The sequence below is a fragment of the Macaca mulatta genome, chromosome 20 (assembly GCF_049350105.2).
Source record: "Macaca mulatta isolate MMU2019108-1 chromosome 20, T2T-MMU8v2.0, whole genome shotgun sequence".
Taxonomy (NCBI): Eukaryota; Metazoa; Chordata; class Mammalia; order Primates; family Cercopithecidae; genus Macaca; species Macaca mulatta.
Window position 1 is genome coordinate 65232940 of NC_133425.1, and position 14210 is coordinate 65247149.

The 14210-nt window shown below is 38.2% G+C and overlaps 1 protein-coding gene and 1 long non-coding RNA gene across 8 annotated transcripts in view; one reads left to right on the forward strand and one right to left on the reverse strand.

The window, feature by feature from the left end:
* NFAT5 (nuclear factor of activated T cells 5) overlaps positions 1–14210 on the forward strand; it is a 132058-nt gene that overhangs the window by 45584 nt on the left and 72264 nt on the right. The gene's annotated exons all lie outside the window — the stretch shown is intronic.
* LOC144337702 (uncharacterized) lies at positions 446–9907 on the reverse strand. Its single transcript, XR_013411135.1, has 3 exons — positions 9322–9907; positions 7203–7836; positions 446–1050 (listed from the first exon to the last, which is right to left on the reverse strand). It is a non-coding gene; the product is annotated as an uncharacterized LOC144337702 (long non-coding RNA).

Consider the following 14210-nt stretch of genomic DNA (forward strand, 5'->3'; position numbering starts at 1 on the left):
AGTCATGATACTTCAGTTATTTATTTTTAGAACAATTTTCAATTTTCTAGAGCTGTTTCTCTGTTTCTATTTATGGACCATGTTGTGGCACAAAGGACTGCACAAGCTACCTTTTCATTTGCTATTGTAAAATGACAATTGAAAATCATTATCACAATTCATTTTTTAAAAAATTGCCTTGTGGCTAGGCACAGTGGCTCACACCTGTAATCCCATCACTTTGGGAGCTTAAGCAGTGGATCACTTGAGCCCCGGCCTTTTAGAACAGCCTGGGCAACATGGTGAAACCCAGTCTCTACAAAATAATACAAAAATTAGCTAGTCGTGGTGGCATGTGCCTGTAGTCCCAGCTACTTGGGAGGCTGAGTTGGGAGGATTGCTTGAGTCTAAGAGGTTGAGGCTGCAGAGAGCCGTGATTATGCCAGTGGGCAACAGAGTGAGACCCTGTCTTTAAAAAAAATAAAAATAAAAAATTAATGGCCTTTTCCATCAGTAAACTGACCTCTGGTTAATATAACACAATCAAGGTATTCTTTTTTGGTAAGAAACAATGTATTAAACTTTTATAGAATAAATATTATTTGTACTAAAGAATAGCCAGGCGGATGATCTGGAGGGCTACCATACACTATCAGTGAATCAGTTTTACTCATTGTGAATCTGGTCTTTGCCTGTAAGGGGTAATTCTAGATAATTTCTCTCAGGCTCAAATAACAGGAGCTCTGCTAATTTGTTTCACTATTTTAGGTATATTCAAGTCTACATGTATCCAATCTAAGTATATTGAAAATTATCTACCATCATGTGAAATAGTAGTTGTCATTTTAGTCAGGAAAAAGATATAACAATTATTTCCCCTTTTTGTTATGTAAATATAATTTTTTTTCCTCAAGGTTTAAGAATTTAGGTAATCTGGCTGGACGTGGTGACTCACGCCTGTAATCCCAGCACTTTGGGAGGCCGAGACGGGCGGATCACGAGGTCAGGAGATCCAGAACATCCTGGCTAACACAGTGAAACCCTGTCTCTACTAAAAATACAAAAAATTAGCTAGACGTGGTGGCAGGCACCTGTAGTCCCAGCTACTCGGGAGGCTGAGGCAGGACAATGGTGTCAACCCAGGAGGCAGACCGTGCAGTGAGCCAAGATTGCGCCACTGCACTTGAGCCTGGGAGACAGAGCAAGACTCCGCCTCAAAAAAAAAAAAAAAAAAAAAGTCTGCAGAAGAAGTTGGTTCAGCTCTTTGGTTGCTGTTCTTTCCTAGACTCTTAAGAAAAAATAAATTAACTAGCAATGCTTAAAGAGGTGGTAAACACAAGCCAATCCATTTTCATTCCAGCTGAATTTCATGCTTCAGAGTAATGGCTGTTAGCCAGAATCACTTGTGAAGCTTTATACACCTATACATTCTGTGATCTTATTCCCTGTAAACACTTATTCAGTAGTTGGTCTGTGATGAAATCCCAAGCATCTTCATTGAGGTTAAAAAAAATATATACATATTTCTACATGAAATTCTGGTATTCCCTATTGAAAACCAGTCTTAAGTTAGAGGCATTCTGCAGTTGTATGGGGAGTAAGGGAAACAAAGTTAAAATGGAAAAAATTAAGAGGCAGAAGTAATGAATTTGGTCATTTGTTTATTGTCACTCATCGTAGACACTTATTTTTGATCTCTGTAAACATCAGCTTGTATCTCAAAGTATGAGGTCTGAATACTTGATTATGGGTGATAATCTTTGTGTAGAACACAAAAGACAAAGTGGGGCCAGGTGCAGTAGCTCACACCTGTAATACCAGCACTTTGAGAAGCCAAGGTGGTAGAATCGCTTGAGCCCAGGAATTCAAGACCAGCCTGGACAACATGGTGAGACCCTGTCTCTACTAAAAAAAGAAAAAAAAAAAGAAAGTATTAGCTGGACATGGTGGCATGAGCCTGTAGGCCCAGCATACTTGGGACATTGAAGTGTAAGGATCACTTGAGCCTGGGAGGTCGAGGCTGCAATGAGCCATGATTGTGCACTCCATCTGGACAACAGAGTGAGACGAGAAGAGAGAGAGAGACAGATAGACAGACAAGACAGAGCAAGTGCCTTGTTGATTTCTTCAGTTTTGGCTCAAAGAAGGGAAAAAATTTGTGTGTATAAATAGAAAAAAAGAAAACTAACTTTTTAAGGCTTTAAAAATAACTGAAAGTGAAGACCCTGATTTATGAAAAGTGTTTTTTGTTAATCAGAAAATTGGTGATTTAGATGGTAATGGGGTAGAAGTTGGAAGATAGGATGTGAGTGGACAGAGTATTTGGATTAAAAAACATAGGTAACATTTTTAGTTCAGGTAGTAGGCTATTCTGGTAATGACAGGAAAACAAGATGGGTTTTTTTGGTTTTTGTTTGTCTAATATTTTTGTTTTTCCTTTCTAAGATTATGGTATAAAAACAGGAATTTATGTTTTAGAATTGTTTGGGTAGAATCACTTAAGGTAGATGATTTGCTTATTCATTCATTTGTTTATTAAGCACATTATTGAAATGCCCATTATGTGCCAGGCACAATAATATAGTAAGTAAAATAGATGGCATTCCTAACCTCAGTGTTACTTTAATTGCATAGACAGGAATGCTGGGGAAAGAATTTATCTTTCAGCCAGCTATTCTCCTGCCTGGGACCCAGCTTTAACTAGTCTTGGCTCTACAAAGCAAGTCGTAACCTAATTGGAACATTATTTCTTCTCTGTAAAAACTGAGGGTTACACCAAATACTTTCACCACTTCTGCCTCTAAAATTCTATGCTTTTAATGTGAATTTTAGATTAATTTAGATTAGATTAAACCCTTAAAACTACATTCATTACATTCATACCATTCTTGCATTGCCCTCTGTATTATAATTTCTTCTCTCCTACTACCTTTTTTCCCTCATAGCTCATGTGTCTTGATACAGTTTTGATTCGCTATTTATGTGCTTTCAGTCAACCTCACTGGACTGAAAGCTTTCTGGGAACAGACTCGCGTTTCTGTGTACATGTGATTTACTGTGTTTGTACCTACGCACATGAAATGAACAAATGGTGACAAAATTAGTTTTTTCTTATTTTTGAAGATGCTGTTGATCTTACCTTGTGAATTTAATATTAGACTGTTTTTTCAAGATCAAAAACAATAATATATGTAAAATAATATAAATTGTAATTCTGCTTGTTTCTTTTCATTGATAGATTATTATGTATGTTTACAAGGACATGATTAGTTTAGAGAGGAATGATTATTAAATATATGGTTATATAATATGGTTAGCTGTTAATAGCCATGGAACAGATCTCTATTCAGTATTGGTTTTATAAGCACTCAGCAAAATTCTGTTTTAAGTATGTGTTCTAAATTTTAAAATGAACGTATGTTGACATTTTTCTATTGCTTACATTCCAGAAATGAGCTTATTTTACTGGTAACAATTAAATGTGAGTTTAGTAAGGGTAGAAAAATGGGAGGAAACTGGAGTCTCCTTTTCTCTTTAACAGATGTCTTCCTCTGTTTGTCAGCCATAAGAAAATGCTTTAGGCAAGGTAATTTATAAACAATAGAAATGCATTGCTGACAGTCTGGAGTCTGAAGTCTGGAGAGTCCAAGATGAAGGCAACAACAGATTCTTTGTCTGCTGAGGGTTTGCTCTCTGTTTTGAAGATGATGCCTTCTTCACTGTGTACCCATGTGGTGAAAGGGCCAAGGCAGCGTCCTTCAATCTCTTTTACAAGGGCACTCATTCCATTTTGGGAGGGCAGAGCCCTCATGACTTACTTCCTAAAAGGCCTCATCTCTTAACACTATTACATTGGGTTTTAGATTCCAACATGAATTTTGGCAGGACACTAACACTTAGACTGTAGCACCAGACAAGCCAGCAGTCACTGTAATATAAGTCCCTTAGAATGGAAGGTCCATGAAGACAGATTTTTGTCTGTTTTGTTGTTGATGTATCCCCAGAACCTGAAAGAGTGCCTGATGTACATCAGGCAGTCCATAAATATTTATTGAGTGAATGACTACATGAATAAATGAATGAGAATATTTACTAAGCTGTGCTTCATTTTATAGCAGGTACAATGTTGTTTCTTCACCACTGATATATTCATTTATTCTTTTATTTATTAGCAGTGTTTCTGAAATAATACTAAAATTAGAAGTTTTATTGAAGCTTGCTTTGCAACTTAGAATTATTACCCAGTAACTTTCCTTAATATTTTGATAACCTCATCAAGAAACACTGAGTATCTCTTCTAAGTAGAGTACTGCCGAACCTTAGAGAAGACATGACATAGCTTTGGTCCATGAAGGGTTTTCAACCCATTTGGAGAAGGAGGAAATAGATATAAAGTGATTTGTAACAACCTGAGGGGTGTCAAAGAAATGGTACATGTAGGAAATTAATGTTATATTCAAGTGAAAATTTGATATTGTTTATGTATATTATTCAACTTTTTAAAAATTTGCATTAAAATATGGAAAGGAAGCATAAGTATACCATTGTTTTAATAGTTATCTTTGATGAGATCATGGGCAAGTTGAATTTTTATTTCTTACATGTATTTTTAAAAGCAAGCAATAACTCTAAATAAATTAATCTAGGCCAGGAACAGTGGTTCATGACTATAATCCCAGCACTTTGGGAGATTGAGGCAGGAGGACCACTTGAGTCCAAGAATTCGAGACCAGACTGGACAACAAAAGGAGACCCTGTCTCTACAAAGCACATACACACAGACACACACACACACACACACACACCAAAAACTAGCTAGGCATAGTGGCATACACCTGTGGTCCCAGCTACTCGGGAAGCTGAGGTAGGAGGATCAGTTTAGGCCCGGGAGCTTGAGACTGCCGTGAGCTGTGATCGTGCCACTACACTCCAGTTTGGGTAACAGGGTGAAATCCTGTCTCAAAACAAAACAAAACAAAAATTCTAGTTCTAGGACAGATTTGGTATAAAAAACAAAAGTAAAGCAGGCTTAAAGCAGGATATGTGTTTAGTAACCTCAATTGCTAGACCTCTCTCCTGTTTATGTATTCACTTGGATGTCCCATAGGCATCCAAATTCATCATTTAAAACTGAATTCTCCTCTTTCCAGGTTTACTCTTAACTCCTATATTCTCTATCACGGGAGATGGCACCATCTTTTATCAATTTTCCCAAGCCAGAGTTCTTATGTGCTACTTGGAACTCTCTTTTTTTTCCGTCTCCCTTCCCCTCTGTAGCCAGTCACCCAATTTAGTTCATCCATTTAAACAGCTTTAAATTCATAGCCTATTGACTATTTTCACTGCCACTTCCTTTGTTCAGGATTTCATTATTTCTTACTTGGGCTATTGGAAAAACATTCTTACTCATCTCCATCTGTAGGACCTAATCTATTCTCTGTATTCCTGGTAGGATGATCTTCCTCAAATATATGTTTGAGTTTCATTTCTTTGCTTAAAACCCTCAAAGTCTCCCTGTGTGCTGAGGGATAAAACTGCTTAGCATGATACATAAACCCTGTCATAATCTGGCCTCACCCTGCCTTTAGTAGTTTCATCTCATGTTACTGCTTGTAACTTCCATGTTCTGAGTAACTGAGTTACTTAAAAAACTGAGTTGAAAATACTCTTTTTGTTCAGATTTGCTTTTATAGTTTCTCCTTCCTTTTCCCAAATCTGTCTGCTAAATAGCCATTTCAGTATTCAAGATTGACTTCAGGTGTACATGCTCTGTGCTGCCTTCTCAGACCCTCCACAGATAACATTAAAGGTTCCTTCTCCAGTTGTGTAACACTGCATACTTTATTAAAGCACATACGGCATTATTTTAAACTTGACTCATTTTATTGTCTCTAGACTGTGAACTGCTTAATAAGGGTGATTTTCTTTTGTATTGTGTCCCTAGATGAGTGCAGGTGCTAAATAAATGTTGAATGAATGTTTAATTACTGCTCTGTCAGGCTGAAGGTGATAGTGAAGAGGAGCTGGCATAGACAAAAATACTTAGCCCCTGTGAGTGTGGCAAATAAGGTGTCAAACAAGTAATTATATGACCAAGAGAAGACTCATGGTATATGGTGTAACCAAGATTCTGTTGCCTTTTTCAACCAAAATATTTATTTTATTTTTTTTTAACAGAAAGCATAGCAAAAGTGAGAGGGAGAACAAGGTAGATTGGTCTTTTCTCTCTTTTCTTTCTTTTCTTCTTTTTCTTTCTTTTTTTTTTCTTTTGAGACAAGATCTTGCTCTGTCAGCCTAGAATGTAGTGGCACAATCACAGCTCATCACAGCCTTGACATCCTGGGCTCAAGCAATCCTTCTGCTCGGCCTCCCAAAGTGCTGCGATTATAGGCATAAGCCACCAGGCTCGGCCCTGGATTGGTTTTTGATTGCCAGATATCTAAAAATGAAGACATGAAATAAGTTTGTTTACTCTGATAGATTCATTTCTTTGCAAATTGAGATCTTATAATGTGTAACTACAGTTACATAGCTGAATTTTTTGATTCCTTAGTAATTAATAAATTCCTAATGAACCGTATGCCTGTATGCACTTTTTGGAACCATCTTGAACTTACAAAAGAGTTGTGAATATAGTGCAAATAATTTATTTCTTTTTTTCTGAATCACTTGAGAATAAGTTGCTGACATGGTTCCTCATTGCCTCCCAATACTTTTGTGTTTCTAACAAATAAGAATATTCCCTTACATAACCACAATATAGCTACCAAAATAAACATCAATACATTTTTTTTTTTCACGTAGTCCTCAGATCCTATTTGGGTTTTGCAAATTGTCCCAATAATTTCCTGTATAGCAAAAGGATCCAGTTTAGAATTATATGTCCATTTAGTTGTCATATCTCTTTAGTTTCTTTCAGTCTGAAATCATTCCTTGGTGTTTCCTGGGCTTTTATGGTTTTCTTTTTCTTTTCCTTTTCTTTTCTTTTCTTTTTTTTTTGAGACAGAATCTTGCTCTGTTACCCAGGCTGGAGTGCAGTGGTACGATCTTGGCTTACTGCAGCCTCCTCCTCCCACCACTCCCAGCTAAATTTTTTTTTTTTTTTTTTTTTGAGATGGAGTCTCACTGTTGCTCAGGCTGGAGTGCAGTGCCGCGACCTCGGCTCACTGCAGCCTCCTCCTCCTGGATTCAAGAGATTCTTCTGCCTCAGCCTCCCGAGTAGCTGGGATTACAGGCATGTGCCACCATACCCAGCTAATTTTTATATTTTAGTAGAGATGGGATTTCACCGTGTTGGCCAGGCTGCTCTTGAACTCCCCACCTCAGGTGATCCGCCCACCTTGGCCTCCCAAAGTGCTACAGACGTGAGCCACCGCACCCGACCCATGCTGTCTTTTGTGTCCTTTTGATATGCTGCCATAATTCTTTGAGTACTTTCTTACCTTTAGTAAAACAAGACATTCCAGGTTCATCTTCTATTTTGCCTGTCCTAGCCCTGATACTACCTGTTTCTCTGAAAAGCTCTGGTTACTTTTGGGGTGCTGCTTCTCCTAGGACCTTTCAGAGGACAGAAGCTAGGGAATATATGTATATTTATATATCTGTGTACACACACACACACATATACACACATTTATGCCTATATTTTTCTATCCATACATATTGACTAAGGAGTTCACATCAGTACCTCCGGTTGCAATGCAATACTGTAGGGTTCCTTCTTCTTTTCTCCCTATGTTTGTAACTCATTGTTTGACAAACATGATTTCCTTTCATCTTATTGAGAAACTTGATTTCCTTTCATATTATTATGTTTACTTATTTGATCAATCTCCTGTTGTAACCAATCTCCCATTGCTACTGCCTCCCACTTTCTGGCACATTAATACCCTAATTACCCAACTTGGCCTCTCATAGCTTGCCTCCTACATGGATGTTCTTGACACTTGGGGCTGTCCTGCTCACCTGTGAACCCTTCCAGTCTACTTGGTTTCTTACTCCCCACTTTGGGCAGCCCTACTAGGTAGGCAGCCTCCTATCTTGCTCATCCTGCTAGGATTTTGAATCCTGCCTAAAACTGCCCTTTGCTCCTGCTCCCTCAACCCCTGTAGATGTCTTCCGTACCCCATTTGAACTCCAACACCCCATTCCGGGCTGCCCATCTATGGAAATGCCCTCTTTAGTCAGTCTTCTACTTTCCCACCTTAGGCAACCCTTCTACACAGATGCCCTCCTTATTCGGCTCAGGCTCCAAGGCCTCACATGCCCTCCTCACCCTGTGTGGATTGTAACTCCCCGTGCTGGGCTCCCCCTCTCTTGCCCGGTGGGCACACTGTTTATACCTGCTGGGTAACATCTGATACCCAACCTCAGGCCATCCTTCTGTGTGGACATCCTCATTACTACTTAGGTTCTGATACCCTCTGTTGGTTGCCCCTTGCTTGGATACCCTCCTCACCCTTCTCTGGCTCTGACATTTTATCCTGGGCTCTCCCTGCTAACTCCACAGAGACCCTTCTCATTCTACTCAAGCTTTTACTCCTTGGGCTAGGCTGTCCATCCATATGGAGATTTGCGTTCTGCTTGGGTTCCAACCTCCCACCCTAGACAGGCCCCCTGTGCATCAGCCTTCTTTCTTGTGTGGATGCTGTCCTCATCCCATTTCCTTGGGCACCAACATTCCAACTTGAGCCATTCTCCTCTGCACAGATATTAATATATTCTTCACCCCGCTTAGGCTCTGACACCACACACTAGGCTATCTTATATAGATACTTTCTTCATGTTGCTCAGACTCTGCATCTGGAATAGCTATTGCCCCTCTCATCCACTCATTTATGTCCTCCTCACCCTGCTTAAGCTCTGAAATCCCTTCCCAGGTCTCCCCCTCTTCTCTATAGGTATCCTTCCCCCTCCCTGCTAGGCTTCTGATACCCTCCTCTGAGCCCTCCTTATTCCTCTTGGACTCCATCTGAGTCCAAAGTTCTTAAAACACTATTGAAAAGGTACTCTTGTAAGATATCTAAAAATTATAAATAAACCATAAATGTTTTACTCAGTGATGTATGGATCCTTGATAACTTGAGAGTTTTGTTCTTTCTAGGATAGACTCGAGTAATTTCTTCAGAAAATAACAAAGAAATTTAAAATGTAGATAATCAGAAGAGTTAGGTGACTGGTATATTCCATTCTGTCTTTCATGCTAAGAGGTTATTTAGAAAGCAATTTTCTTTTTTTTTTTTTTTTGAGACAGGGCCTTGCTCTGTCACCCAGGCTGCAGTATAGTGGCACAGTCATGGCTCACTGCAGCCTTGACCTCCTGGACTCAAGCAGTCCTCCCACTTCAGCCTCCCGAGTAGTTGGAACTACAGGCTTGCACCACCTCACCTGGCTAATTTTTGTATTTTTTGTAAAGACAGGGTCTTGCTGTGTTGCCTAGGCTGGTCTCAAAACTCCTGGGCTCAAGTAATCCTCCCACCTTGGCCTCCCAAATGCCTGGATTACAGGCATGAGCCACTTTGCCTGGCTGAACATAATTTTAAAGTTTTTAAGTGAAAAATAATACCTAGTAGAAAAAAATGTATGGTATACTATATTAAATTGTCTGTGGAAGGCCGGGCATGGTGACTCATGCCTGTAATCCCAGCACTTTGGGAGGCCAAGGCGGGCAGATCACCTGAGGTTGGGAGTTCGAGACCACCCTGACCAACGTGGAGAAACCCTGTCTCTACTACAAATACAAAATCAGCCAGGTGTGGTGGCACATGCCTGTAATCCCAGCTATTTGGGAGCCTGAGGCAAGAGAATTGCTTGAACCTGGGAGGCGGAGGTTGCGGTGAACTGAGATCACACCATTGCACTCCAGCCTGGACAACAAGAGCAAAACTCTGTCTCAAAAAAAAAAAAAAAAAAAAAAAAAAAGTCTGTAGAACTCAAGTTAGTTTTCTTATTCCCCAAATTGATGTAATTTATACTGCTGTATATTATTTAAAATTTCTTTAAAACACTAGATTGTTTTAGGAAAACAGTAATGAACTACAACCTGGAGGAAGTGATATGAATAAGTAAATATGTGGCAGCAGACTAGTAAACTGGCTTAAACTGGGAAGTTGAGAAAAATTTGTTAAAACAGAGCATTACCTACCAGTTATTCTTGGACTGCATACTCTTTTAGAAACTAAATATCCAGTGGACCTGCAGCCAGTACATTTTTTTCCAGTAGAGATGCCAAGTATGATGACTGTCAAGCTTGAAGTGTTTTTAACAAAATGAATGCTGTCTCTCTTCAATGCAGAACTATGTTGGCATATTGGAGATGCCAGGCATTTTGTTTTAAAATATTTAATGTGAAATTATAGGCTTGGGATTTCTCAGCTGATTGAGATAGTTAATGGAGAGGTGGAAGAGTAAGGCATTTCATTCCCAAGCCATTTTCTGAAGGTTTTTTCTAACTCTTTCAGATTCCTAGAGTAGTTTCACATTTAGAGTTTTTTAAAAAGTAAAATCTAATATTTAAAACAAGATTAAAATGTTTAGAAATGGATTTTTCAGGATTATAATGTTTACATTTCATATCAGAGAGCATTCATTGTTTGAGTAACTAATATCTGTTCTGAGCATTAGTTTACTTCTTGTTAGATTTTTTAAAGCATTCCCAACACAAAGGAACATTCTTTTTTACCACAGATATTTCTCTTTAGCTGCTTACTTGACAACTGAACAGAAACATCTTATTTATGGAGCTTTTTTCCTTTTTTTATGATTCATCTCTGTATAGATGCAAGTCAGTAGTATTAGTTGTACAACTTTATTTTACTACTTGAAAGTAAGACAGTTTTGAGAAAAGTCATAAAGTAGATGGGCTCTCTGACTATTTCGATTTTTACTCTCTGACCCCAAAGCAGTTGAACACCAAATGCCACCTCTTAGGTCAACAAAGGTGAGGCAGGGATGAAAATTCTAAGAAAGAATAAGAACTGAGACTCCTTTTCAAGAGATCAACTTATTTAAACTTTGTAGCATCTCTGTGAGGCTGTGCTCTATCCATGTATAGCCCTAATTTTGTTGTATGTATTTTATTTGATTATATACTTTAGTAAAAACACCTGTGAACCCATTGTACAGCTCAGCTTATTTCTGCTCCTCCTTGTCTCCCATCAAAGGAAGCCACTGTCCTAAACTTTTATCATCTTTTTTTTATCACGTGTTTTTCTTTTTTTTTTTTTTTACTGTTACACAGATATCGCATTCTTTATTGATAAAACCTACCTCATAAGATTGTTTTGAGGTTAAATGAGAATATATGTATACTGAGCCTGGCCTGGCAAAGTGCTCAAAAAATAGTAGCTGTCATTACGTTATTAGTGTTGTTATTTTGCTGAGTGAGTACAGCATGAAAAGCGTGTCTTTTCCCAGCTGTTTCCTGTGGCTTATCTCCCTGCACTCTTTTGAGGTCTTTTCATCTCTTCCTGGAATGACCAGTAACAGTAAAGCAGTAGAGAAGGGGATTTGGGTGATCAGCCATTTGGACATAGAGTGCCCAACTGAGAAGAAACAAACAACCAACAAATTAAGTTGCCCTATTAAATTACCAATTTTTTCTTCTCTCTCACTGTCTTGTGCCTCAGAATAGGATTTCTGCCTACTTTAAATTTGACCCACTGTAGTGAAATTCTTCCACCCTCTTATAGACAGTGTTGAATAATAAAGGATTGAATTAACCCAGAAATAATCAGTGACTTTAATGGATCTATTAGAGTTTACAGAATGATTAAACAAGCCAACCAGTCAGTGCATTTTTACATTGTTTTCCTTTCCACCCAACATTGGGAAGCATTAATTTATTTTCAATATCTGAAAATGTTGATTTCATTCCTCTATTTCCTTTTTCCAGTTGCCCTGGGCTCTATGAGAATGCACCAGCATGAGACAGATTCTTGATCTTCTGAACTTGCTTCCCTTTCTGTCTACTTTTCTTTTACACATATTAGTAATTTATGTTAATGGAGTTATTATAGTGCACTTGTCCTAGTTCTACTACATGGATACTTAAGCAGTGCACTTAACCTGGCATTTTGGTCAACTAAAATTTATAATGAAATATTAGGTGAGTTGATTACACGTTATCGCACAAATTATTAGCAGCATTAATAGAAAAGTATATAAGAAAATAGGTCAGACATGGTGGCTCACGCCTGTAATTCTAGCACTTTGGAAGGCCAAAGCAGGAGGCTTGCTTGAGCCCAGGAGTGCAGGACCAGCCTGGCCAACATAGCAAGACCCTGTCTCTACAAAAAAATTGAAAAGGTAACTGGGCATGGTGGTATGCACCTGTAGTCCCAGCTACTCAGGAGACGGAAGTGGGAGAATCGCTTGAGCAAGAAGGTCAAAACTTCAGTGAGCCATGATCACACCACTGCATTCCAGCCTGGGTGACGCAGCACAACCCTGTCTGAAAAAAATAAATAAATAAAAAGAAAATAATCACCCTAGTCTTGGCAGACTGAAGAAAGAGTTCCTTAGAACGCAAAAGTAAAATCACTTCTAGATTAAAAAAGAGAGAGAAAGAGAAATAGTGAGTACATGTAAGTTTATTTCACAAGAGCAGATTTTACCAGCTGTTACATTAATCCTTGTTAAGTTTCATCTTATTCCTTTGGGCAGATACTCCAGTCTTTCATGATCTGTGATGAATTATGACATAAGATTTAATCCCTTTTAAGCCTATGTCATTTGAAAATTCATATCTTTGTTCAAGTTGTGATATAATAACCATCTTCTTCCAGATTGAACCTATACATTTTTTGGGTACTGTTGTTTGGAAGTCATCTATTTTATTAAGTCTATATTTCTTCATCTTGTTTACAATAACTTACAAACATTTTTTATCACATATTTTACTGAATTTTGGATAACTATGCCTGCAGCATTTTCCTGATCCTCTAGTAGAAGAGCCTTAAAAGACAAATTAGTTTGCAGCTTGGCCTTCTTCATATATAGAAACTATGTGAAGAGAGATGATTTTGTCCATGAAGTTTATCAGAGCACTGTTAGATACCCTATTTGCTCTTGTGTAATTCTTACTTGTGCTTCTTCTATTACTGTCTTCCTTTAAAAAAAAAAAAAAGGCAGCTTTATTGATATATAATTTACATACTATAAAGGTTACACATTTAGAGGGTACAATTCAGTGGTTATTAATATATATATATACAGAGTTGTGTAACCACTGCCATTTTTATCACTCCAAAAAGAAACCTTATTTTATACCCATATCCCCCCTCTCTCTCTCCCTCTCTCTCACTCTCTTTTCTCTCTCATCTAAAAGTGATTTTGCTTTTGTTTTCTAAGGGAGTCTTTCCTCAGAAGCTGCCTTTCCATTAGGGATTTCCCATTCTGTTTCTTCATATCTTGTGTTTATAAACCCTGGAATTTCATTATTGCCTTATATATCTGAACTGATTTAAAAGATAACATAAGAAAAATAGATACTCTGGCATAACATGAAGTAGCTGGCACTTATTTAGGACTGTCATTTTCATAGATTGAAAGTACATATGGGCCAAATGCAGTAACTCATGTCTGTAATCCAGGCACTTTGGGAGGCTGAGACAGGAGGATCACTTGAGTCCAAGAGTTTGAGACCAGCCTGGGCAACAGAGGGGGACTCTGTCTCTACAAAAAGTTTAAAAAAAAAAAAAATTAGCGAGGTGTGATGCTGTACATTTGTGGTCCCAGCTACTTGGAAGGCTGCGGCGGGAGGATCTCTTGAGCTCAGGAGTTGGAGGCTGCAGTGTGCTTTGATTGTGTCTCTATACTCCTACCTGGATGACAGAGTGAGACCCTGACTCAAATTAAATAAAATAAAGTAAAGTACATGTGCTCTTATTCAGGATTTCTTTCATTGGCTAGAATGAAAATTCTACAGTGGAGACTGTAAAAGCATTTAATTTAGATTGAATTTAGGGTTGAATAACAGTATTAATAGCATAATTTATATTACTTTAATCTTTAGGTATCCCATGGGAAGCAGATTTAAGAGAAAGGCCAGTGTCTGTGTTTGGATTGTATGGTTATAGTTTAGAGGGAATATCTTTGGGGTACTGGGGTAAAAGAAGAGTTTAAATGATGTTTTAAGTCTTAGAGAAGTTATTTTAAAGTAGCAGAACCAACCCAGTTATGTCTGAAATAAAATCCTGTGCTGGTAATGACTATATGAACTACAGCTTCCC